This window comes from Oryzias melastigma, linkage group LG1 (assembly GCF_002922805.2).
Source record: "Oryzias melastigma strain HK-1 linkage group LG1, ASM292280v2, whole genome shotgun sequence".
Classification (NCBI taxonomy): Eukaryota; Metazoa; Chordata; class Actinopteri; order Beloniformes; family Adrianichthyidae; genus Oryzias; species Oryzias melastigma.
Window position 1 is genome coordinate 9,373,353 of NC_050512.1, and position 25,941 is coordinate 9,399,293.

General features: G+C 38.1%; 1 protein-coding gene across 1 annotated transcript in view; it reads left to right on the plus strand.

Annotated features, from left to right (window-relative positions):
• The first annotated feature begins 13,017 nt into the window (after window positions 1-13,017).
• Window positions 13,018-25,941, plus strand: part of LOC112137114 (somatostatin receptor type 5) — a 30,858-nt gene continuing 17,934 nt past the window's right edge. The window contains exon 1 of the mRNA XM_024259265.2: window positions 13,018-13,790. The gene's annotated coding sequence lies outside the window, so the exon portion shown is untranslated. The remainder of the gene's footprint in view (window positions 13,791-25,941) is intronic.

Sequence of the window (25,941 nt, forward strand, 5' to 3'; positions counted from 1 at the left end):
AACGATATCAGTCAGACTAATTTGCACAGATTATTGGTGGCCATCTGATTAATGGTGGAACTGGAGGCATTGCTTCATTTCTGTTGGGCGTTTTTTTTTTTTTCGTGTTTGATTGTTTTTATTGCAAAAATAAATCAGAATTATTGGTATAAAAAATCAAAGTAAAGTAAGTTCTACTAAAATGGCAGATGATCATTAGGTCGTGTCCTCCTGCAGATGCACTCCTCAAGGATCAGAAAATGTTACATACCTTTGTAAGTCATTTTCAGGATTGCCTCATTAGATGGCATCACTTGAATTTAATGGGGAATAACAGTGCAGCAGGTAGGAGCTGGTAATAGATGGGTTATGTCAGCGGGCTTCATTGACGTATTGCCACAGAGCAGCTGCAAGCTTTTCACATCCGTGCACACTGCCAGAGTGTGAAATGTTCATCATTTCGAAATAACATGGGGAGAAATAGGATAAGCTCATGGGAGGAAAATTACATAGAAATATGCAACCTAGAAATAATTAGTAAAAAACTCCAAACTGAATATTCCCACAACTCTGAATCTATTGCAAGGCAATACACTCAAGAGCAATGTTGATGCAATCCACTGAAAAAAAATGTCATTCAGTGCAAGAAATCAATTTCGATTTCTTTCCACCTGAAAACCTCTTTACAGGTTCCACAATTTGTCAAATAGTCGCCACAGAGTAGACTTTTGTTCAGATTATGTTTGGCTTGATGATTGCAGAAAGTCAGAGCCAACAGCTCAGGTAAGATCCAGATAATGTTCACTTTGAAAGGTGGAAAGGTGTTCCATCATGGACGGCTTGAAGCCAAAGGTACAATTTGAAAGTAGATGGACCTCGAGCCACGGCGGGATGAAGTTCGGAGCTGGAATTCCTTTACAAACTGCTTTAAAAATGGGATTGCTGAGGGTGAATCACTTGTTTCCCATATTAAACTTTTTTTTTTCTACTAAAAAAAAAAACTGAAGTCACACTTTTCTACTCTGCTCTACAGCCCCTATATAAGTGGTAAGGTAGCTATTGTAGCTCATTATTTTTGAAGGAGAGTGACTTAGGATTGTTTAATGATAGCTGATTGGTCAAAGTCTAGACAAAAAATGTTCTCAGTAGTGTTTTAATTATGATTATGAAGTTAATAACCAAAATCCCACAGATCGGTCCGTGAAAATTGTGTGTGACATAAAACCAGTCCGTGGTCTGTAGACCATCATTTTTGATTTTGGTTGAAGTGTTATTAAAAAAACTAAAAATAAAGTGTTGCAGACCCAGGCGCACTCATGCAGGAACAATTTGGTGGTTTAACCCCCCAACCAAACCCAATGCTGAGTGTCAAACAGCGACGGTTTGGGTCCATTTTTAGTCTTTGGTATAACTTAGTCTTATTAATATTATTTACTTGAGTTTGGATTTGAACTCGGAACTTCCCAGTCTCAGGATGGACACTCCACCACAAGGCCAAAGAGCAGCATGCTCACTAGCAGGAGACCAGGTACAGGTGCCTTTTCTTATGCTGTCAATCCAGTTGGTGGACTAGCAGATGTTCCAGTGTTTTTGTGCTCGTCTGTCTTCCCTCTTTTTAGCTTTTTTCTTGTTTCAGTTGCACATATTACATTGATTTTATGTTTGTCCATCTTCATCATGTGTTGTTGTTTTGACATGCATCAAAACAGACGATTCAGTACTTCCCTCCTTTTACTGCTGCAGTCAGACGCTTCTGGGATTTTGAGCTTGTTTCCCTTCTTTATGTTGTTGCATTTGGAAACAAATCTCATTTTTGTACCACAACAGATGTTTTGTGAGCTAGTGCTTATCTGTTTCATGGTCCCTCACTGTGGCAACGATGATCATTTGAATTTTATCCCATAACAGATGTTCCAGAGTCTTCAATATTGGTTTGTCTGACTTCTGTTCTCTCAAACCCCAAATGGTCACAGCAGATGGTCGCCCTTACCGGGTGAGTTCTGCCGGAGGTTTCTTCCTCATCCTCCTCTGAGAGAGGATGTCATTGCTAAGAACTGGTGAAAACTCCTAACAATACAGTCTAAGCTGCATTGAATTGTAAAAATTGTATTTAGTAAAACTTGATTTTGCTATATTTTGCTTTGTTGAGATGGCTGTGAGTTTGTGAATAAATTGAATTGAGTTTATAGCATTTCATTTTGTGACAAGCTTAGCTTTTTTAAGGACTTTTACTGTAAAGAGCCAGAGGGTACATTAACACTGTACAGAAGAATATGATAAAGAAGAAGCAGCAGTACTGCTCCAAAACAAAGACATTTTTGGAATAATTCCTTGAAATGAAGAAAGTGTTCCATTTTTAAGTATTTGTACTATTGGGCAAATTCAAGTTTTTCTTTTCTGTTTGTTTGTTTTTGAGTGATACACATGAGGAAGCTTTAAAAATTACTGAGTCACCCTGAAGTAAACAGAGAAAGAGCAATTTAGGAGACACAGCAGACACTGGCTATATCGTGTTCTGTGGTTTTTGGTTAAAAATATCCAAAGACTCTCAGCGGTCTTTTGCCCAAACTAGGCAGTTTGTGCATTTGTGTGAAGAAAATGAGGCATGTCAACCTTTTGTTCAGAGTATCTCTCTTACTATGTTGTAGTTCTTATTTAAAATGGAAAAAGCGTATTATTCGTCCTAAAATGACCTTTTATTGTATTCTTAATGTGTTTTCTTTGAGTTGGTAATTTTTAACAGCCTTAAAAATGAGAACATTAAAATAATGTTAGATTCTTACGGTCCAAATCCCCACATCCTTATAAAATAAACAGAATGGACTTGATTTTAAAACATTGTCAGGACAAAGGTAAAAATATATAAAGAAAAAAACCCCAGTGTTATCACTTATGTTTGTTGTTTTCCAACATATTAAACAGGGTAATTTAATACTCATCACACATCATAGTGCCAGTATGTTTTATTGTGTTTGTTCAAAAAGCTCCTAGTTTTATCTGTTTTTTTTTTTCTCTTTGTGTTTATGTCAATATTTTGTCTAACCACCAGATTGGGATTTATAACTTAAACCTAATCTAGATCAGTCAAATGTAGCAGGCTGTTTCTTGGAGAAGGCACTTACTGACCATGATAGGAAGACTTGTGCTCACAGGTGGGTACCTGAAGCTAAGATTAGGTGCAAACAGGAGTTAAAGCCATAAGCGGCATCACGTGGCCCAATGTATGGCTCCTCTGGCTCGTCTCACCTGTCCCCCAGTTCCTTCTGGATAAACGGATCATCTGTGTTCCTGTCCTTGGCCGTGGACCTCACCTCTGGCTCGTCTCGCACTCCCACCCGTCCCTCAGTTCCTTGGGGATATAGGATTGTCGGTGGTCCTGTCCTTGGCCATGGACCTCACCTCTGGCTCGTCCCGCGCTCCTACCTGTCCCCCAGTTCCTTGGGGATATAGGATTGTTGATGCTCCTGTCCTTGGCAGTGGACCTCACCTCAGGCTCGTCTCGAGCTCCCACCTGTCCCCATTCCCTCTGGCTAACGGATCATCTATGTTCCTGTCCTTGGCCGTGGACCTCACCTCTGACTCGTCTCGCGCTCCCACCTGTCCCCCAGTTCCCTCTAGCTAACGGATCATCTATGTTCCTGTCCTTGGCCGTGGACCTCACCTCTGGCTCGTCTCCCGCTCCCACCTGTCCCCCAGTTCCTTGGGGATATAGGATTGTCGGTGCTCCTGTCTTCGGCAGTGGACCTCGCCTGTGGCTCCTCTCACGCCCCCCAGCTCCATCTAGATAACAGTTCTGGTACGTTGCCTGTCCGTCCTGGAAGAGGATCCCTTCTTAATCTGGACTTCCCTGAGGGTTTCTTCTTTTTTCCCAGAATTGGTGTGTTTAATAGGAGTTTTTCCTTACTGAGAAGGAGGGTCTAAGGGCAGGGAGCCCCAGTTTAGTTTAGTCTGCTTCGTTTACTTTAGCAATCAGCTAATGTTTATATTTTATGAATGATCTTATGTTTTTGGACATTTCCAAATTTGAAGCCCGTTGAGACAAGCTTTTCTCCTTTAGAATCTGCTGGAATTTTGCTAATAATGTTAACAATTAAAAAATTACAATAAATTAAAGAACATAAAAACCAGAGCTCCGGTGCCAAACCCTAATTTCTAAAACGTTTCTAACATGTTATATCGTTTTTTTCAGCTTGAGCCAAGTATTCATATATTACATTTTTACAGTAAAAAAATTCGCGAGCAACAGACTAACCCCACTTTTGTGAGCATGCCGACTAACAAACAACATTTAAAATCTACAAACTTGAAAACCAACACCGCTTTCTCAAGTAGCTTCCGGACGACGCTTGAAGAGTTTGGAGGCAATAGATTTTAATCCCTAGGAGGAATTTAAATATGTGTGAGGTACCAAAGGTTACTTTTTTTTTTTGCATCAGGAAATTCAAGATGGCTGCCTCTTCCTGAGATCAAAGGTCAATAACACTTTGGCTTTGCCATTTGTGCGGTATGAAAATGCTCAAACAAATTTTTGTTTTCTCTTTACCGTACTGTTTGAAAGTGGGTCTTGCTCCTAAAATAACCTGATAATAAATATTAATTTTTTTTAAACAAAAAAAAGGGATTTTGTGCTTGCAAGTGTGACACAAATTGGTAAAGCATATCTTTGTTTTACAATATTTACATTTTTTTTATCATATCTAGGATCAATCACAAGGGAGATGCCAAATAACAGTACCTACCCACGGGGCTTAGATGAAAAGGAAAAAAACAAAACTTTTCAGAAGTGACAAAACTCACTCTGTCTCTGTTCAGATTGTTAACAGAAAAGAAGTTAGCAGTTCCTTTTTTACTGAAAATAGCAGTAGGCGGGAATTGTGCGAGAACTGCTTCAGGGCATGCCTCCATGTAACAACACCAAAGTCACTAAAGAGCAGATTCTTATAAAGTTCAGTGAAGCTTGGGTGTTTTCAATTGGTTCTGACTTTTTCCCCTAGAGCTACAATCTGCAAGTCCGGATAAAGAGCCCAAACTCAATTAAGCATAACAAGCTGTCTGCTCAGACAAGAGTAGGAATACTAAAGCAGGCAAAATGTTGAAGAGGTGAAAACATTTGTGGGACACAAGGATAGTTACTGGAAGATAAATAACAATAACTTCTCAGGCCCCTTTTTCTGTCATCTGTGAGTGTTGAAGTAATTCTACATCATTTAGCCTTCAGCATTCTGGCTATAGTGCTATTTTATGTTCACAGAGACAATATGAAGATACACAAAACCAAAGGTAGACTGTTTGACCTGAGTTCCTATTAAATGTGAGAGACAGGGACTCGAAACTTTGACAAGGACTCAACCTCAAGGACTTGAGACTCACTTAATTTTGGGCAGCTGTGGTGAACAGCCGATTGGTGGGTTGTAGGTTTAGTTTCCACCTTGGCTACCGTGCGTTGAAGTGTCCTGTGGTCCGTCCTTGAACCTCTCATTTTACCTGGTGGTCACAGGTTAGCACCGTATATGGCACCATAGCTGACATTAATGTATGTGTGTGTATGAGTGAATGGTCCTTGTCACTTTAAAGCCTCAATCAAAGTAGAAAAGTGTTATATATGGTAAGTATACAGCAATTACCATTGAAGCTATGTTTACACCACCCTCAGTAATGTGCGTTCAAGCAACCATTTTCAATGAAAGTCTATGTAAATGTGTGTTTATAGGTGTTTTGGGCTTTCACGATCAAAACTCTTTTACCCATTGTTAATCCACGACTGGTTTCTGGCTCTACGTACAAAACAATGGATGAACATTATGTAAAATTGATCCAGATTGAACTTTGACCAATCAGCAACTTGGATTTGTAATGGCGTATAAATGGTGTCCCTTTTACATTAACAGAAGTGGCAACCGTTTGAAAATTGATCATGGACGAGAAATTAATCAGTTGAAGTTAGTTTGGAATTATATGACACCAAGTCTTTCATATATCAGAATAGAGCAGGGAAAGAAAAAGCCTGGAGCAATTTTCATGAGATATGCATCGCGTCTATTTTGCACCACGCCTCTTCCAACTGTAGGTGGCGGACTTGCGCTAGTAAACAGTAGAAAAAGATGAAGCCCCTCCCCTTGTCTGATGGGCACTCCATTTGCTAAATGTGCTTTTAAGTGTGTTATTGACTGAAGATTTTTGCGTTTAAGAAGGGATGTCTTACATGAACTTTATAAGATACAATCTATAAAACTGAAAGCAACATTCCTCCCCCCCCAGAATAAAGGGAATTTTATTGTAGACAATTTCTTTGTTTAGAAAAATTGATTATTTTGCATTAAGGTTTGGCAAAAAAACTTGCAACTGATCTTTATTTTTCTTCATTCTCCTCTGTCTGTGAGCCTGCATGTGTACAAGTCTGTTGGTTTGTAAGCTACATTAAAGGGCTACATCGTTATTTCTTTAAATGTAAAAAAAAAGGGATCATCAAAAAGTTTCATTAACGTTTGAGCTTCTGTCTGTCAGTAGCATCAATATTTCCTCAGGGGGACCAAAGATTCCAGCAGATTATGGCAGAAATGAGATACAAACCAACGATAGCAAAGCATCTTTGATGTGTAACATGAAATGATAAAGACATCATACTTCTAAAATGATACATACACAACAATACATAGTTTTTGTGAAACGTTCAGATTAACTAACAAAATCACAAAGACTTTGGTGAAGTTGATAATGAATCTATCACTTTTTTGTGACTAAAAAGCTTCCAAATAAACACAAACCGTGTTGGAACCTTAAGCTGCAACAGTTTCTATTTCCTGCAAGGCTTTAGCCACTTTATGTGTCGTGAGAATTACCCACAAAAAGGCAGGTGGAAATTCTTACATCATATTAAAAAAAAAAGAAAAAATGGGGGACCGGTTAAAAAAAATTCAGCTTGAAAAGATCTCTTATGATTGCACAGTATAATACAATGGTTGAAATTAACTGAGGCACTCCAGTTTTCCTCTCTACCACATATTCACCCACACATTCAGATGAAAGCTAGAAGATTAAATGATCCACTCTTAAATAGCACCTTTTTAACCTTCTCTACAAAGCCATTTTTCTCATTCATGAACACTTACTAAAATGGCGTTTCAATCAGCTACACCTGTAAAATCCAAAGCATTGCCACAGCTGAAGAATCTCAAGGATATTTAGCTTTCATATGATAGAAATGTATTACTTCTGCCATGTCTTTATCATCGGGGTTGGTGGAGATATACATAGATGCATTCAATAAAGTGTTTTGGCTCTTTTATTTCCTTTAAATGAACCTATTGTATTAAATAATTCTTACTATATTTGTTTTTCATGTTTTTTTGTGTGTTTTTTTTTTTTAAGAAGTACAAAGTGATGATTCTTGTTTATAGGAATGGGTATCGTTAAGATTTTAGTGATACTACCCCTCTTATCAATACTGCTTATCGAGCTGGTATTATTATTGATACTTTTCTGTGTTAAAACAAAGAGAGGGAAGTCAAATAAACGATATACACGGAAAACTTTTTAAGAACACTTTTTTAAACACAATATATTGTTTTCATAATAAAAACAACATATTGTGTTTTTCTAATAATAACATGCACTTTAACGTAACAACCTAAGTAAACAGTCCAATGAAGAACTAAAATGTAGAGTAGATTAAATAACCTTCAAAGAACAAAAAAAACCAAAAAACAATATTGTAGTCTATGTCAAAAATGTTATTATTATTATTGAAACACAGTTTACATTCACAGTGCTGGTAGCTGTATTCACCCCCCCCCCTTTTTTTTATTATACATTTATGCCCTTATTTGTATTTGTAGCAAACAACACTTTAGTTACATGCTCCACATGTGTACCGCTAGCATGCACACCGGTTGAAACCATCATGGCGCTTGATGTCTCACTTGGACGGTCAGAAGTTGGGCACCTGGAATTACCGCCCTTGCTGACCAAGTTTTTGCTACATCAGAGACAACGTGCGCCATCTGCATCTACTATTGAAAAATACAGACACACTTTCGACCTTATTGCTCGCAGCTGCTCTGCTATCGGCGTACGTTGTTTGTCACTGTCAGCAGAGGAAAGTGTGGGAAGAGCAGCCTCTCCCTTTCACACAGCAGTCAGTAAAGACAGAGAGATGGCGCGTCTTTTTAAGCCACTTCGAGACAAAGTAGGACACCCCGTGTCCATACTGTTGTCACGCCACTACGCCAGCATGACTGCTGAGCAATACAGAAAAGGCTGAAACTAATTGATGATATGGCACCGGTGCCAAATGGCACCAGTTTCTGCACCGCATTCCTACTTGTTAGTAGCGACCCAAAAAATTCGATGCAGCCAGAGGTTTTTTTTGTGTGTGTTTTTTTGATAAATATGCACTGTCGTCAATATAATTAGCTTTTATACATTGAAAAACTACAGTATTTACACCACCACCAATATTTTACAGGCTCTACTCTTTTACTTGATGTAAAACATTTTTGATAAAGAGAATTATTATTTTTTTAAAAGGGAAATTATTTTGTAACATATCAAACACAGAGTTAAATACAAGTACTATATAAAAAAATAATTCTGTTGAATTTTTATCGTGTAAAGCTTTAGCCATAAAGAAGAACAAACTCATTGAAGAATCTCTACTGCAGCAAAGATAAGGACACTTCTGAAAGATCTAGTGAAGCTCCAGAATCATCTCAGCAAAGAGTGAAACATGAATGTTAGTTTGTTCGGTTTCTGTAACTTACTGCTTGTGAAGCTGCTTCCTTACAGATCAGTGGAAGATTTTTTTTTTTTTACTACAGACTAAAATTATATAAGAACAAAAAACCAAACCTCTTCAAAAGCTGTAGTCAACTTTTGTCCTAAAAAAAAATAGTCTAGGGCTTATACAAATGATTGCTTTTTAGAAGAATCTGCTTTGTTTGGCAGCTGGGAGATCTCAACTGGAGACAAGCCAATCATGGACTCTGTTCTTCTGCGAGACAGAATGAAATTCCAACTGATGTGAACAAAAGAGAAACCGAAACTTAACACCCATTCCTTTCAATTAAAAGAAAAAATACCATTACAGATCATTGACTTTATTTGCAAACTGGACTGAGCATCCCCTCCCCCATTGTGTTACAAATATAGGAAGTACCCGCTGGCTCCAAGAAGCCCAAATCCCATATTCTACTGAGAAATAAACAGCTATCACTCAGTCATTATATTTGTCACAATAACCATTCTTGCTCTGATACCCTTTTTAAAATATATATATATATATATATTTTTTAAAGTTATTTAAGCTACAAACTGACTAAGCAACATAAGTATACGCCACTAGATTCTTCCGAGCCTGCTCTCAGTGGAAGGGGCGTGGCTTCCAACAAGCTCACTCGTTTGCGACAGTAGTTGCCATAGAATGATTAACTCCGACCAATCACCGCTTACTGATGTTGCCTAACTAAAAACAGTTAGTAAAAATTGGCAACTGAATGGACTTCATCAGGTTGGAGCTAGTAATTTTCAATTGGTGACATCACACTCACTCTGTTCAGTTCTCATATACAGTGAATAAGTTTTACTCAAATTGAGACCCAAATGTAAAAATGTGTTTGTCAGGTACGTCTTTGTCCAGAGTTCACATCTCCCACACCCAACAACAACATAATAGTTTGAAAATCTTCAAAAAGGCAAATAGTTATAGTGTACTTGGCACTGTGAATGAAATTGTCAAGAGATTAACCGGACACATTCCAGACACAGGATATGACAGACATGACCAAGCCCTGGCTTGCAATATCCATATCAGCTGTAAGTTAGAAAAGTGACTGTAAGCAATACAGCTTACAAATACATCTAACATATTTTCAGGTTTCAGAGAAATTATTTTTTTGGGCTTATATACAGCTCAACTCTATTTTCCAGAAAAATGTTTTCTACAAAATATACTGCTCACAAAAATTAAAGGAGCACTTTAAAGAAACACATTAGATACATCAGATCTCAACATGAAGTTGGATATCTATACAAATAACGACAAGGCAGTGTCTTTGGAACAAAAGGATGCCAAGTCTTTTAATGGAAATAACAGTTTTCAGCCTACAGAGGCTCAATTGTGTAGACACCATCAAATCAGAGTAAATGAAGATGTGGCAGGCTAGTCCATTTTTTCCAAAACTTAATTTCTGCAACTCAAAATGCTTTTCAGTATCTTGTGTGGCCCCCACGAGCCTGTATGCATGCTTAACAACGTGGCGGCATGCTCTTAATGAGACGACGACGGATGGTGTCTTATGGCATTTCCTCCCAGATCTGTGTGAGGGCATCCCTGAGCTGTTGTACAGTCTGAGGAGCAACCTGGCGGCGCCTAATGGACCGGAACATAATGTCCCAGAGATGTTCTATTGGGTTTAGGTCAGGGGATCGTGAAGGCCATTCAACTGTTTCAATTCCTTCATCCTCCAGGTACTCCTGCATACTCTTGCCACGTGAGGCCGGGCGTTGTCGTGCATTAGGAGGAAACCAGGACCTACTGCACCAGCGTAGGGTCTGACAATAGGTTCAAGGATTTTATCTGAAAACCTTATAGCAGTCAGAGCACCATTTCCTAGGCAGTAGAGGTCTGTGTGTCCCTCCATGGATATGCCTCCCCAGACCATCACTGACCCACCACCAAACCTGTCATGTTGAACCACGTTGCAGGCAGCATAACGTTCTCCTCGTCTTCTCCAGACTCTTTCACGTCTATCACAGGTGCTCAGGGTGAACCTGCTCTCGTCTGTGAAAAGTACAGGGCGCCAGTGGTGGACTTGCCAATTCTGGTGTTCTTGAGCAAATGCCAGTGGAGCTCCACGGTGCTGGGCAGTGAGCACAGGGCCCACTACAGGACGTGGGGCCCTCAGGCCACCTTCATGAAGTCTGTTCCTGATTGTTTGGGTAGAGACATTCACACCAGTGGCCCTCTGGAGGTCATTCTGTAGGGCACGAGCAGTGCTCAGCCTGTTCCTCCTTGCACAAAGGAGCAGGTATTGGTCCTGCTGAGGGGTTGAGGACCTTCTACGGCCCTGTCCAGCTCTCCCAGAATAACCACCAGTCTCCTGAAATCTCCTCCATGTTCTGGAGATTGTGCTGGGAGACACATTAAACCTTCTTTTCGCAGCACGTGTGGATGTGCCATCCTGGAGAAGTTGGACAACCTGCGCAACTTCTGTAGGGTTAAGGAATCTCCTCATACTGCCAGTAGAGATAATTATCAAGCCAAAATCAGCACGAGTGGAAAACCAGCCAAAAAAGATCAAGAGGAGAAACTTGAAATGACCTCCACATGTAACACCAGTCCTGTTTGAGGGTTTTCTAATTGTTGCCACTGAAGTGCACCTGTTGTTAATTCTATGAACACCAATACAGCTGAAATTGGTTAACGAGGCCCTCAGCTGCTTAACCAACAAGAAAATTATCAGACAGGTTTAATTCAATTCATACCAGGCCCAAGAAAAAAAGTGTTCCTTTAATTTTTGTGAGAAGCGTATATCAGTTTGTGAAGAAATTAAGTAAAAATGTAATTTTAAAATGACATTTACCTTGTCTAATAGTGTAAAACAAGTCTTTTTTTTTGTCTTTAGCTAACCAAGTGCACTTGATGGTGACCGATGACGCTTCACTGGCTGCCTTTGATGCAGTCACTCAAAACATCTCATTAGACAGAGATGGCTGTTTGTGGTAGACGTAGCATTTTTCATACCTGTCTAACAGGATGTTCCTCGTCTCTGTCATGAACACATGTCAGAGTCAGTCAGGGGACAGACGCGCAACCAATTATTTTTTGCTGTATTCATGCTTCCACAGGACAAAGCCAGAGCGTCTTCTTTCACTGTCTACTGATCACATCTGACTGGAAGTTAGGCAAACTTCTATTTCAGGTCTGCTGAGTTCTCAGGGTGTGTGTTTGATTTGTAGAATACGGAGGCCATTACAAATACTTCAGATCCTTCAAAAACACCGGTTTCATCTCGCCGTCGACCAAATTCTACTACATGGCATCAAATGTCTTAAAAGTCATGGATTATGACTAGTCCAGTTATATTCCAGTTCAAATAACTACAAAAACCCATATTTAATCCTGAGCTTTGAGAAATTCCATTACAGGCCCACTAAATAATGCTATGACAGAAGATTTAACACTTGTTGAATTTACCATCCCCAGATTGAGTAACTCTTTATTCATTTGAGTGACTTGTTTTCTTTCTCTTTTCTGTTTTTTTTCTTTAGCCCAAGTTTTCCAACTGTGTGTTATTTTTGGGTTTTTGATTTCCACAGCTGCTTCTCGTGTTTCTTCTGTGTATGGCAGGTTTCAGTTGTCTTTTGTCAGTTTCTTGACATTAACATATGATGGTCGTCTATATTCACATTGGTACCTGCTTTGTATTGACATACATAGGCCTTCATGCCATTTCCTATGTATATGAGTAAAGTATTATTTGCACGATAAAACAATTGTCTTAGCATCCACTTAAGGCTTTGCTGATATTAATCCTTAATACTAATAATAATAACAATTGTAATACAATGCTAATTTGTGCCTGCAAAACACAAATAAAATTCAAATTTGTGTCCAAAAAATGCTAATCAAATTATTTTGTGGTCACAAAACACTAATTTGTGCCTTCAAAATACTAATTTATACCCACAAGATGATAGTGAAAAACTAACTTTAGCCCACAAAATACAAATTTATTCTCACAAAATGCTAATACAATGCTAATTTGTGCCCACAAAACACAAATAAAATTCAAATTTGTGTCCAGAAAATGCTAATCAATTTATTTTGTGGCCACAAAATGCTAATTTGTGCCTTCAAAATTCAAATTTATACCCACAGCATAATAATAAAATATTAACTTTAGCCCACAAAATACTAATTATTCCCACAAAATGCTAATACAATGCTAATTTGTGCCTACAAAACACAAAAAAAAAATCAAATTTGTGCCCACAAAATGCTAATAAAACTATTTTGTGGCCACAAAATGCTAGTTTATTCCCACAAAATGCTAATAAAATGTTAATCCATGCCCACAAAATACTAATTTGTACCCAGAAAATGCTAATAAAATGATATTTTGTGCACCCCAAAGGCTAATAAAACACTCATTTGTTTTCAAAAAACTAATAAAACATTAATTTGTATCAACAAAATGCTAATATGTGGATACGAAATACTAATTTGTGCATACAAAAGAATAATTTTCAGGTTTATTAATTTAAGTGATTTTTTTTTTTTTTTTTCATTTTGAATGTAATGTGCAGGGCTCCATAGCAAACGTTTGAAAGTAAAATGTGCCACCTGCTGTTCTTAATTACATACACATCTCTTATTTTTAAGTTTAAATTATAAAATGCATGGATATACAGATACATTTATGTAGAAATGTATATTTTATTTATTTAGTGTGTATTTTCTTTTGTATGGTTTATGAGTGTGTGGGTTACTTGCTGTGTATGTTGATATTTTGTTTATTTTATTCCCTGTTCAATACTTGGAGTTTTCCTTGTAAATAATGTCAGGAATTCTGATATAAATCAGCTGTGATGTCTCTGGGCGGGAACGGTTGTTTGCAGTCAGTTGTGGCGTTGGCTGTGGAAGTGGGGAGAGTGCGTTCGGGGGAGGGGGCTCGTCTTGTGGCGTCTCTGTCAGCTCAGAGACGAGCCTCAGTAATGAGCTGTGTACACTTCACCCGTTCCGCCTGATTCCCTCCACACCTCGAGTCCAACTTCCAACTTGCCACTGATGAAAAGCCCCAAAGAGAAGAATGGTATGTATGTTTTACAGATTTCTATCTGTTTTCTCTCTGTTGATCTTTCTGCACAGACGCTGGCTCCTGGGTGTTCTGTGCTGCGACTGCCGTGCATGTTAAACCCACATTTATGATAGTAAATATGCAAACAGTGGAATATTCATTTTGTTCGTGTACTTTTTTGTGTTGAGTTATCAAGATGGAAACAGGAAAGGAAAGTTAAGGGACACCCCTTTTTTAAAAACCGTCCCCAGGGAATTTTTCCTAATACTGTATCAGCAAATGTCATCAAGTCATAAATGTTCCCACAACTACAGACAGTTGTTGCTATAACTGTTTGGAAGCAATGTTTCCTTTTTGATTTTGATCAATGCTTTTTATTCTTATTTTTGTATCCAATTATTGTTTTAATATATTTGTTGAAAACTTGTTCAATGAACGACGAGAACCGTTCAGTTCTCCTCAAGCAAGTAAAAAATGTAAAACCACATCGTTTGACAAAAGATAAATTTAATTTAATTCTATTGGGCTCTGAAAAACTGGACCACGCTAAAATACACTCTAATGATGAAATGTGAAAGTCCAAAAGTAGAAAGCAGTGGGCATCTATCTGCTGAAATGAATGAGTGGAAAGAAAAAAGGGAAGATGGTTTAGATGATAAGTAGCATTTGCAATGGAAAATGGACTGAAAGTGACGAGAGAGAGAGAGGTGTAAAAGAAAAAAACGAGGTTGTTAGAGGTAAAGTAGAGGTGAGGAACACTATGAGTACATCAAATGTGCAAGAAAAAAGCAGTTGTACTATTTCATGTAGTAATTTAACAGCCGTTCCCTCAAACCTGTTACTTAAGTCATATTAGAAAAAATAAAACAAATCCCTCTTCTCTCTCCATCTTTCCCGCTGTGGCTTTGAAGAGAAGGGGGGCTTTTTATTTAATTGCTTTACATCCACTTTGTAGCTTTTAAAGCGTTTTAGTCCATTTTCATTCTCCGTTCAACTTGGCATGAACTGCGTGATTTTGGATGGTTGTGTAGATGTGTGTGGGTTGAGAGGCAGCTGGTAATGTTGTGTTATGGAAGTAACATTCAGCAGGTGCACTTGCTCTAAATGGCTCTACTTCACTCCTTTCTAAATATGCTACTTGTTACGCTACGTAAACACATCAGGCATGTGACGCGTTAAGCAAAAAATTCTTAGTCTATAGCCCACAATATTCACAGTGGAAAAGCAGGGAGGGACTTCTTTTATTATCTGTCAATTACAGTTGGAAGAGGCTTGGTGTGAAATATCGAAGCGTGCAAATCTCGTAAATCTTTGTTTTTTTCTTCTTTCACAGCTCTATTTCGATATAGGGAAGATGTAGTGTTGTACAAACCACAATTATTAATTTCTGCTCCACGATCTATTTTCAAAAATCCTGTTGATTTGAAGGGATGCCATCAGTACATCACCACCAAATCTGAGTCAAAGTTCAGCTTGATTCAGCTTTTAACGCGCATTCAATTCAACACTTTGAATTCAACACTCAGTTTTAAAGTCAAAATTTTGATTTTTTTCTGATTTTTTTGAACACAATGAATTAAAGGTATTTTAAGAACAAGTATATTTTCTTTTTGCCCCTTATATCAAACTGTCTGTTTTCCTACAAACAGAAAGGATTCAATACAAATAACCAATTATACATAATAATGAAATGATCACCAATCCCTTCATACTCGGTTCATGTTGTGCTCCATGTATGGGGACCACTCCACACCTGTGCCCGTTCAGCGCACCCCTCCTGTCACTGCGTGCGCACTCACTTGCACTCAGCTCAATTGACTGTTTACGTGCAACTTGCTGAGAAAAAAAGACAAAGCTAATGAGAGTTAATAAAAAAGAGCACGGCTTCCGGACCGGGCGAGCCTGCATGGAAAGCTGTCATCTGCTCTGCATTTCTAAACTGAAGCATAGGCTGAGACAAACCGAATTTTTAACTTTCTGCGTTTATGAACATGTTGACGAGTTTTAATTGTATTTTTTACAGATTCACAAAGAATTGTTACATCCTTAATAGACATATATTATTTTACTGGACTAAACAAGGTGTTGACGTCACTCATAGAAAATTCCTTATCTCCGGGCCTTGCGAAGTCATGCCAAAGCCGTCATCCTGGCTTCCTGATTGTCTGCCGCCATTTTAAAACCCGTCAACAGTGATTGGTCTGAGTCGCATCTTCAAAGTAACTACAGTCACCAATCATGAGTGAGCTTGTTTGAAGTCCACACCCATTCCACTCAACGCAACGGGCTTGCGAGAAACTGTCAATCAAACGTTTAGGGTGGGGCCAGCGACCTTTTACCTCGGTATCTGATTGGTCAGTTTATAAATTGAATAACTTGCGATAGAGAAAAAATACTTTTAAAAACAATTACGATTAGAAGGAAAACCCTAAGAAGAACATATCAGAGCAAGAAGGGTTATTCTGATAATAAGTGAGCAATAACTGTCTTTTTCTCAATTGAAGTCTAGAGGATTTTGACCCTCTTCCAGCAGGTACTTCCTATTTGGAACACAAGAGGGGAGGAGTTGAAATGTTTAGTGATTATACAATCAATGTGTCTACGCGTAAACACAAGAGTTTTAAACATGGAAGCCCGAAACAGGCATATGCAAATGCGTACACACTTTTCCTTGCATTGCCAAGGGTGGTGTGAACATTGCTTCACCTGCACACTCTGTGTGCACGTGGGCAGTAAGAAGCCAGTGCCTGCAACTCTAACAACTAGAGCGCGGTGCAAGGGCACCGTACCATAGCATCACCCATTTATCATAAGTACAAGTAACTCATATTGTCCTTAGAAATATTTCACAATACACCTACCACACACATAAAAATGGTGCGTTTATAGACTGTCATTAGTAGTGGCCGCTTGAACGTGCGTTCCAGAGGGGAACATGAAAGTAGCATTAGTTTCATGACGTTACATTTGATTTGGGTCAGTTTTATTTTTTCAAACACTCCATGATGTGGTTAAAATAGTACCGATTAGAGTTTTGGACATATGGGCAGAGTTGAATCCATTCTTTTTCTGGATTTGCCTCCCACGCTTGGGCACGGATGACAAGCTGCTGCAGATATTGATCAGACCCTGGCCAATCTGTCAGCCTCTGTCAGTCTCCGCGGTGAAAAATGTGGAGCCAGCTACGCCGCTGTGATGAAGACAGGACTAGGAGACCAGAACTCTGGAAATCCATTAATTGAACAGCAGCACAGGAAGTGGACTGCCTTGGGGAAATAAAGCAGGTGACAGCCAATTTGTTGATCATGTATCTGTCTTATCCCACGTACTCTGTTGTTGTTCCTGAGAGTGGCTTGAAAAAAAAAGATTGTACCCGCCACCTTTCAGACACACAATAACCATACAGTTCTCCCTCAAGGAAGATCAATATGACAAATGAACAAACTCACTTAGAAGCAACTACATTAAAATGACTGACAGCTAAAATGAATAACTTTGATTATCTCATCTAAATGCAGTGTTCTGCTGCTTTCTATTGACTTGGCAGTAGGATAGAGTCTCTGCAGCTGGAACACGTCCCTGTGGAAGTCTGTAGGGACAATTTGACCTCACAGCTCTCCTCTTTGACTTGCTTTGTAAATTTCTCAAGAGGACTTGTGGACCCAGTTTTTTGTGTATTTTTAGGTTAAGTGAGATATTTGGTAAATGGGGACCCAAATATGAGGAAAACTTACAGCAAATGTCCAGAAGATTGGGTAACACATGACTTCAATAGAGACATGGATGTTCTAAGGCTCACAAAAAGTCTCACGTTTTGAGCATTAAAATAAATGGTTCTAAAAATCATTAAAAGCAAAAAAAAAAAAAAAAGGACAGAAAACTGAATTATTTAAGCAACTCAATATGAATAATGTAAAACAGATGCAACGAGAAGGGATGGTTGCTTTGGAAACTGCCAAACTTGCAAGATCGCATGTTCTTGAACCCGTATAGGATGTTGTTTACACTAGACTAGTAGGGAGGGTCTTCTTCTTATTTTTCTTTTGTATAATAGCCCATGTACACCACCTAAAGCTGGAGGAGGCTTGGTGCGAAATGTTGAAGCGGTGCAAATATTGTGAAATCTTGCTCCAGGCTTTTTCTTTCACAGCTCTATTCCGACTTTTGTCTTAGAATTCTGGGCGGGTAAAACCTGCAATAATTTACTCCTGCATAATCAAATTTCAAACAGCTCGAACTACCGTGAATTATTCTGCGTTCAAGCCGAACACGATTCACGCAACAAATTCAAGTAGCTCTCCTCTGTTTTGCCTTAGCGTGATGCCACAGCCGTGTGTGGGAGGAGCAACCAGCTGATGTTTTTACCCTGATTGCTGCATGTGTTTATCTCACTTAAAATGTATGGAAGACATGGACGATGTTGAGACATCCGGTTTATTTTTGTGAAGAGTTCTACAAAAACATCGGTTACATGTCTCCATGTCTGGGTTCAAGAGATCATTCAAAGATTTTACCTGTAACGGGAGCTTCTATCTCACGCTGTGTCTGTATGACAGCCGGTTCCTAGGTGTTTCTGTATCTCTGTGACTGAGTTCTAAGGCTTACTGTCTCACATTCACCTGAGAGGGGAAAATTTAAAAAAATTGTACAATTAGGGGACCTTTATATTTTTTATTATTGTCTTGATGAAAATAATAATAAAAATACCACAAAGTTCAGGAGGTCCAAGCAGGTTGCATCCACATGCCTCTCTGTCTACCAACGTATTGAGCGAGTGAGCTCCGCTGGCTCCCAGGAGACTGGCTAGTAGGGCTGCCACAATTAGTCGACCAATCAACAACTAATCGACCATTAGAATAGTCGATGGCTAATTTAATAGTCGATTAGTCGTTACTTTATATTATATAGAGTCAGAGTGTATTCAAGTTGTAGTGGCATTCTGTTAGCTTTTTGGGCTGTTTTGGCATTTATTAAGGTTTTTAAGGCTAATTTGGAGTTTAGTTAATATTTCAGCTACATGCTAGCTATTTTGGCTAATTTAGGATTTTTCAGGTTTTTTAGGCTATTTTGGAGTTTAGCTAATATTTCAACAGCATGCTAGCTGTTTTGGCTAACTAAGATTTTTTCAGTATTTTAGTAGTAATTTCGTATTTTATTAATATTTAGCTGGCTATCAGCTTCAGTTTTTTCAGCTATTAACTTCAGCAATTTCAGCTATTAGCTTCAGTTATATCAGTTATCAATTTCAGCATCTTCAGCAGCCAAAATACAGTTTACAGCCTTCACACTAGTATTATCGCAGGTAATGCTTTATATCTAATTTTTCGTTAGTTTAAAGCTATTGTTGGTTAAGATGCGTACTTTACATCCACTTTGTTCATGACCAGATTAGTCAACTGATCGGAAAAAATAATCGGTGATTAGTGTGGCAGCACTACTGTCTAGATACAGACAAAGAGGTTCTGTGGATTCGAAAGACTGGCAATCTGTCCAGAATATATCCTGCTTTTGCCGCACAGAAGCCAGGATGAGCTCTGGCGACCCCATGGCCCTAGCCGATTAAGAAATTAAATTGAAGTTCAGGACAAAAATGTTCGCACAGTTTTCTACCCGCTGATTGAGTCACTGAAAACATGACACGCCCAAAGCTGAACTCTTGATAAGTAGTTCCGACGCGGCGACCTCACCAAAATTCCGATATTTGAACTCTGGTTTCTCAATTCATGCTGCTGCTAGTCCACCGCACCGTACCTGTTGTTCAAATTGTCCCACAATTTGTGCCTGTAACATTGACTGGCTGGCTCTGCTGTTCGTTGTGAACGGAGGATTAAAGGAGACTGGACCACCAAGTCAGTGCCCCTGATTGGTCAATATTCAACATGTTTTGACTTTAACGCGTGTGCAATTTGTACGTGGAGCCTAAAAAAAGGTGAAAGTGAGAGTTCATTTGCACTTGTTTACATAGACTTTTTTTAGAAAGCTTAATCGTGCATTGTCGAGGAAGGTGTGAATTTAGCCCAACACCTCGAAGTTGAGCCCTGACATCCCAAGGGAGCATTTTTGCAGCAGTAAGGCTAAAAGAATGTGATTGCAAGGACACAAACCCTTACTTTGTGTACAAATAGGATCAAGTATGGATTTTTAGAGTGCACACATAATAAGTGCAGACGTGCATTATGACTTGAAGTTTCGATGGAAAGAATTGTCCCTGATGTTCCTTCACTTCTTAGTTATCCTTAAAACGGTATAAACTAGGGCTACTCCATTCCAATTGAAAGTCCAGAATTAAAAATGTCACCTATTACTGGAGCCACATTTTCTAAATGGCTGGGTAAATACTAAATCTTATTATTATTGTTTTTTATCAAGATAAAAAAAAAGTGACATGTATTGATTTTTGAAAAGTCTGGTGTAACGAAAGAGCACTGGTGGCTCAAAAATGAAGGATTAAGTTGAAATGGTGCTTGCAGAATAATGCCCCTGCCCTGGATTTTCCCCCAGTGAGTGCTGTTTTGATCATATGCTTCCAGCAGATCTTTTATAGTAGGCAACATTAAGAAACTCAGAAATGCAGCTTTGATTGATTCAAACTGCACTGAAGTAGGAGTCAGAATTGATCTGTTTTTGTCACTAATATGCACTGCAGAGTTTTCTGGTGACCTACTTATAGTGAACCTGCAGTGACTTCTTTGTAATTTATATATTAAGCAGATGCTTTTGTCCAAAGTGACCTAGAGAGGTTTTACAATCAAAAGCAATGTTGGGTTATGTGTCTTGCCTAAGGACACAATAGCTGGAATTGGACCCCCGAGCAAATGTGTAGCTGTTTACAGTCAAATTGTCCTTGTGTATGCGGGTTTTTTTGTTTTTCTATGCAGAGCTGAAGCCTCAAAAGAAGTGACTCACAGAGATCTGTGTTTTATGTATTTTGAGGTTTACAGTCCTTTGCTTCTTTGTTGAGTGTTTTCTCAAAAAATAAATCTTCAATTCTTCCTTTGGTAATTCATTTTGATGGTTCAATAAAATCAAGCTGGTCCTGCTTAACTATTCCTATATTTATATCTTTCACTTCATAAAAAATCTCACTTGGGATGTTTGGCTGTTGCAACACTAGATGTTCCTGTCAATGCCAGTACTTCTACCCACATGGAGAAGCTACTTTTGTTGTTGTTTTTTTTTTTTTTTTTTGCTTGAGCAAGGTAACTCTCTTCTACCTAGCACAAATATTGCTTCAGCTCTGACTGCTACAATCCATGATGTTGTTCCTACCTACAGTCATGATGTTCAACTAATGTTGTGACTTTGGGGCTTTACCATTGACTGTATTTGAGAACTGAAATAACCTAAGTAGCCCCGCCCCTACCGCCTTCTGAAAAGCCAAAATCCCATAGGCTTGTGTTAAGAAATAAACAGCTATTACTTAGTCCTTGTATTTGTCAGAATAACCATTCCTTCTCTTCTAACTTTATTAATATGTTCTTGCTAATGCTAATTTTTTTTCAGGATATAAATTTCTTGAAGTGCAAGTTATTCAAGTCAAAAACTGGCCAATCAGATGCCTTAATAAAAGCATGTGGTCTTGTGTCAAACGTTCAAAATATTTGATTGATAGATTCTCCCAAGCCTGCTGTCAAGTGGTAGAAGTGTGGTCTTCCAACAAGCTCACTCCTGATTGGCGAGAGTGGTAGCCATAGAAATGTTGACTCAGATCAGCTTGGACCAATCGCTGCTTGCTAACAATTTCTGGTTCCAATATGGGGGTATCCGTATCACAAAAAAAAAAAAAAATGATGAGTGAATTGACTTCAAACTAAGCCATCACACTCCCCCGGTCCAATTTTCAGTTACAGTCAATGTTTTTACTTAAACGCTCTTCTTCTTGTGGGTCAAGAAAAGCCAGAGTTTAAGATAGTCCTATCAGTTGTCACGCACCGAGGTGTGTGAAATTTGTTTTCCGCATTTGACCCATTCCCTGGGGGAGCGGTGAGCTGCAGACACTGCTGCTCTAGGGCATCATTTGGTAGTCTAACCCCCCAATGTCAAGCAGGGGGGCACCGAATCCCATTTTTAGTCCTTGATATGACTCGGCTGGGATTTGAACCCTCAACCTTCCAGCCTCAAGGTGGACACTCTCCCACAAAGTCACTGAGCTGGTATTTAAGTCATTGTTTCAGTCTCATCAGAGAGTCTTTAGGAAAAAAATGAGTTTAAGTTTGTACCAATAAGGTGGTAAACAAAATTGAGTTAATTGAGTTTGAAAAACTCAAGTGTTTTTGTCACCATGTGGGTGAAGCCTCCCTTTTTTGTATTGAAATGGTTTATTCTGAGCTGTCTTAGCAAATTGTTTTTTTTTCTATCTGGTGTTTCCTTTTTCTGCAGTTACGGAGCTGGTGTACAGTTTCAAGGAGTATATTTTGTCACACTTTCCTACCACAGATGTTGTCATATAAAGTGTCGCTCTTATTTAAGTTTATGCTAAAAAAAAAATGTCTGCTGATTCTAGGTAGTTTGAATAAAGAAACACTCAAAATTGCAATTTTAAGTCTTTATAAATGCCTTCCATCCGTTATCAAAAAAGTCTCATCTGACCACGAGAAAACACCATTTTCCTTGGAGTGGGTCTTTAAATGTAAAAAATTGATATTTATACGCTAATGTAAGTTAATAAAATTGCTTCAATCGTTTCTAAATTTTAGTGAGTTTGTGATAGTTCCTGGATTTTTCATCTTCTTTTACGCTCAAAGCTTTAATAAAGCTCTGCATAAATATTTCACATGGCAGCAGCAAACTCTTTCTCTGTCAGTGAAGCTGACTTTTTATTGTAACACTCATCGTTTCTGCTTAACACCCCACAAAACAAAACAAAAAAAAACATTAAATGGTCTGAATTTTTATTTAACGTATTTCTCTACAATCTGACATGCTAGCAGGCAGAAGCGACTGACCTGTTTGCTCACCCGGAGCTGCTTCTTGCTCAGCCCTGCTGCTGATGCTGGAAGCTTCCCAGCCACTGCTCTGAGCTGTAAAATAGGCTGCCAGCCAGCTCCCAAATTTCTGTCAGCTTCTTTCTTCTCTTTTTTTCTGCAGCCTAAAATCTTGCTGCACTTTTCTGTCAAGAAGGTACTCCTCTTTAAACGTAAATGTAACTGTCAACAACAGTAACTACCATTGAACGTAGATAAATAAAGGGTCTTTGATTGGCCAATTGACACGTCAGTCACATCCTGCCAAAATCTCTCAGCCCGTTGGGCAATTTATACCACTTGCTACAGCTTCTGTTTCATTCCCTTAACCGTGGACATACACAGGCTAACAGATGCTACTTAACCTGTTTTCTAGGGCTGGGTTAATAAAGTCGGTGGATCAATCTGAATCGAGCCTAGCTTAATAGATCAATAATGGATCCATAAAAGTAGAGATCGATCTAACACATAATGCAAAAGTCAGCTAGCTTGAAGCTAACGTAAAATGGGATATCCCATAGGATGGCTAATGGTAACGTTCAGTCGACATAAACATGATGTCTAAATGAACATCTTTATATTCTCACAGACATGAAATTCCTAACTTTTTTAAGGAAATATTTTTAGGTAACTGTTTGTGGTTCAAAACAGTTTTTTGCTTATACTTCTTCTTCTTCTTCTTCTTCATCATCATCATCTTCTTCTTCTTCTTCTTCTGGAATAAGGTGTAATGCTATAGCGCGATCGCCTCCTAGTGGCCAAACTGAAACACCTTCCAGGAGAGACAGAACAATTGTTGAAGCTTTTCTTTTTGAGAACATACTTGAATGGTATTAAAAATCTCATTATAATTTTACTAATTAAATTCCCATATTCCTGAACAAATGTGTTTAAATGTGTAAACTCAGAATCACATTCAATCGCATTAAATTGAGTACATCGAAAGAAAAAAAAATTGAATCAAGTAAATCCAGGCTCTGGTAAATCAAATCAAATCGGGGCTTCTTTTTCTTCTTTTTTTTTCTAATGTTCACTAGTGCATGTCCACCATCCACATACCAAAATGACAAAGCAATGGAAATCTCCAGAATTTTGCTCCAGGATTTTTCTCTCTGATCCGATGTATGAAAGACTTGGTGTCACACAATTCCAGTTGGGCACAAGCTTTAATTATGAATTTCTCCTCCATGGTCAATTTTGAAATGGTTGGTACTTCCATAAATCAAAAAGGACACAATCAATACGTTACTTTCAAATCCAAGTCTCTGACTGTCAAAGTTCAACCTGGTTTAGCTTTCATTGTGCGTTCAATAGCAGGACATTTAGAGCCTGTAGAGTGTCATAGAAACTTTGGTAGCGACGCCTGAACCGACAGTTTGCTCATGCAACACTCAGAAGATTTCTGGATCAATGCCCAACTTTAATATCAACACATTCTGAGTCGATAAACTAAAACCCCACACTTTCTCTTGATGTGTTTCTGACTTTTGAGAGGATAAAGCCATCATTGAAATGGCAGACATCATTGTAGTGGTCAGAGTAACAAACCTACCCTTATTCCCCAATAGTCCTTCTGCTCAGACATACAGACAGAGTTGAGAACAGACATATGCAGGGAGAAGGCGAGGTGACAGATCTTTCTGAAACATTGGTATTCTTATGTCGACATTAATTGGGGAGGATCTTTCAATTATATATAGTGATTTCTTTTCCACTTTTATGGAACTATCCTGGATGTGTGAGTGTCTTCACATATATGTCTTGAAACAGTGTTAAAAAATGCTCTCTTCCACAAAATCTCCTTGGTCTTCTCTTGCTTAGAATCTTTTTGAAAGCTCGGACAGATTGCAGGACATTTGTTGAGCTTTCACAAAGCAGGAGAATCATAAGGTGGCAGAATGTTGAAGGCTGGAGACTAGGGAGCAGAAATTTGACAGGTGATGTCTGCGTTATAGTAACACTAGGCTAAGAAATGATCACTCCATCTTTCTGACTTACTACTGTACAACTTCAAGATCACATGAACTGTTTTTTTTCCTCAGAAGCATTTACCAAGGTGTGAAGACTTGAGACAAATTGTGAATAGAATGTTTGATAAAAGCTTAAAATGTTTTAAACGTACGATTTTCATTTTTTTAGGAAGGTTCTTATATCTGATGTTATCTTGAAGTTGCGTCATGGCATTTGGTCTTAAATGTTTTTTTCTTGATCCGTCTCTTTTAATTAGTCTGATGAACCCGCTTGGATGAGTAGTTAAACTGTTGAAGAAAGATGATTTTATGTCCAGAGACCATGACTACACCTCAAGTCAATTATGCAGTATGAGTTGCAAAGTCTTAAAAATTAAAAAGCGTTTATATATATATATATATATATATATATATATATATATATATATATATATATATATATATATATATAGTATAGTATAGAAAATATACTATATACTCCCTCTATATTTATATAGTACATAGATATATGCATATATATATGCCGTATATATAATATATCTAGATAAGTAAATATATATTTATATAATATACACTATATATACACAGTATATATAAATATAAATATATATAGATATATAAAGAGAGAGAGAGAGACTGTTCAAAATGATCTGTTTTTGTGTCAATCTTTGAGTCAGAAATTGTATGAAAGACACTTGTTTTTTAAGTAATTTTACTTTACACATCAAAAGGGGATTCTCGTAAAACAGGTTTAATAGAAACATAGAAAATAAAGTGATGTGATGGTGTCTGGCAGAAAACCTTCTTTTTTTACATGGTCACATCAATAGAACTTTATTGACAGAAAGAAGGAAAAAAAATGTTTACTTTGAAACAAAACAGTAGAAGATCTAAAACACAAAAGTAAAAGAAATGTTTCATCAAGATCAAATAAATAACATGAAGTTTAGCTTAATAAACAATTATTTTCTCCCTTTCTCGAGTATAGTAAGCTTTGCAAGTTCTTTCAGGATTATTAAAGTACTATATCATATACATATACTGTATATGTTTAAATATATATGTGAGACAATGTCGGTCTAAATTATGACTGATTAAAAAGTAAACATGACAGTTTCTATCCTATCTAGATGATCCCTTTGTAGGCGTTGACTTTAGCTGAAGGCAGTTTTTTAGCTCCTTGTTTTTAATGTCTGCTTTATCAAAACCAAATAGGCAGAACAAACCATTTTT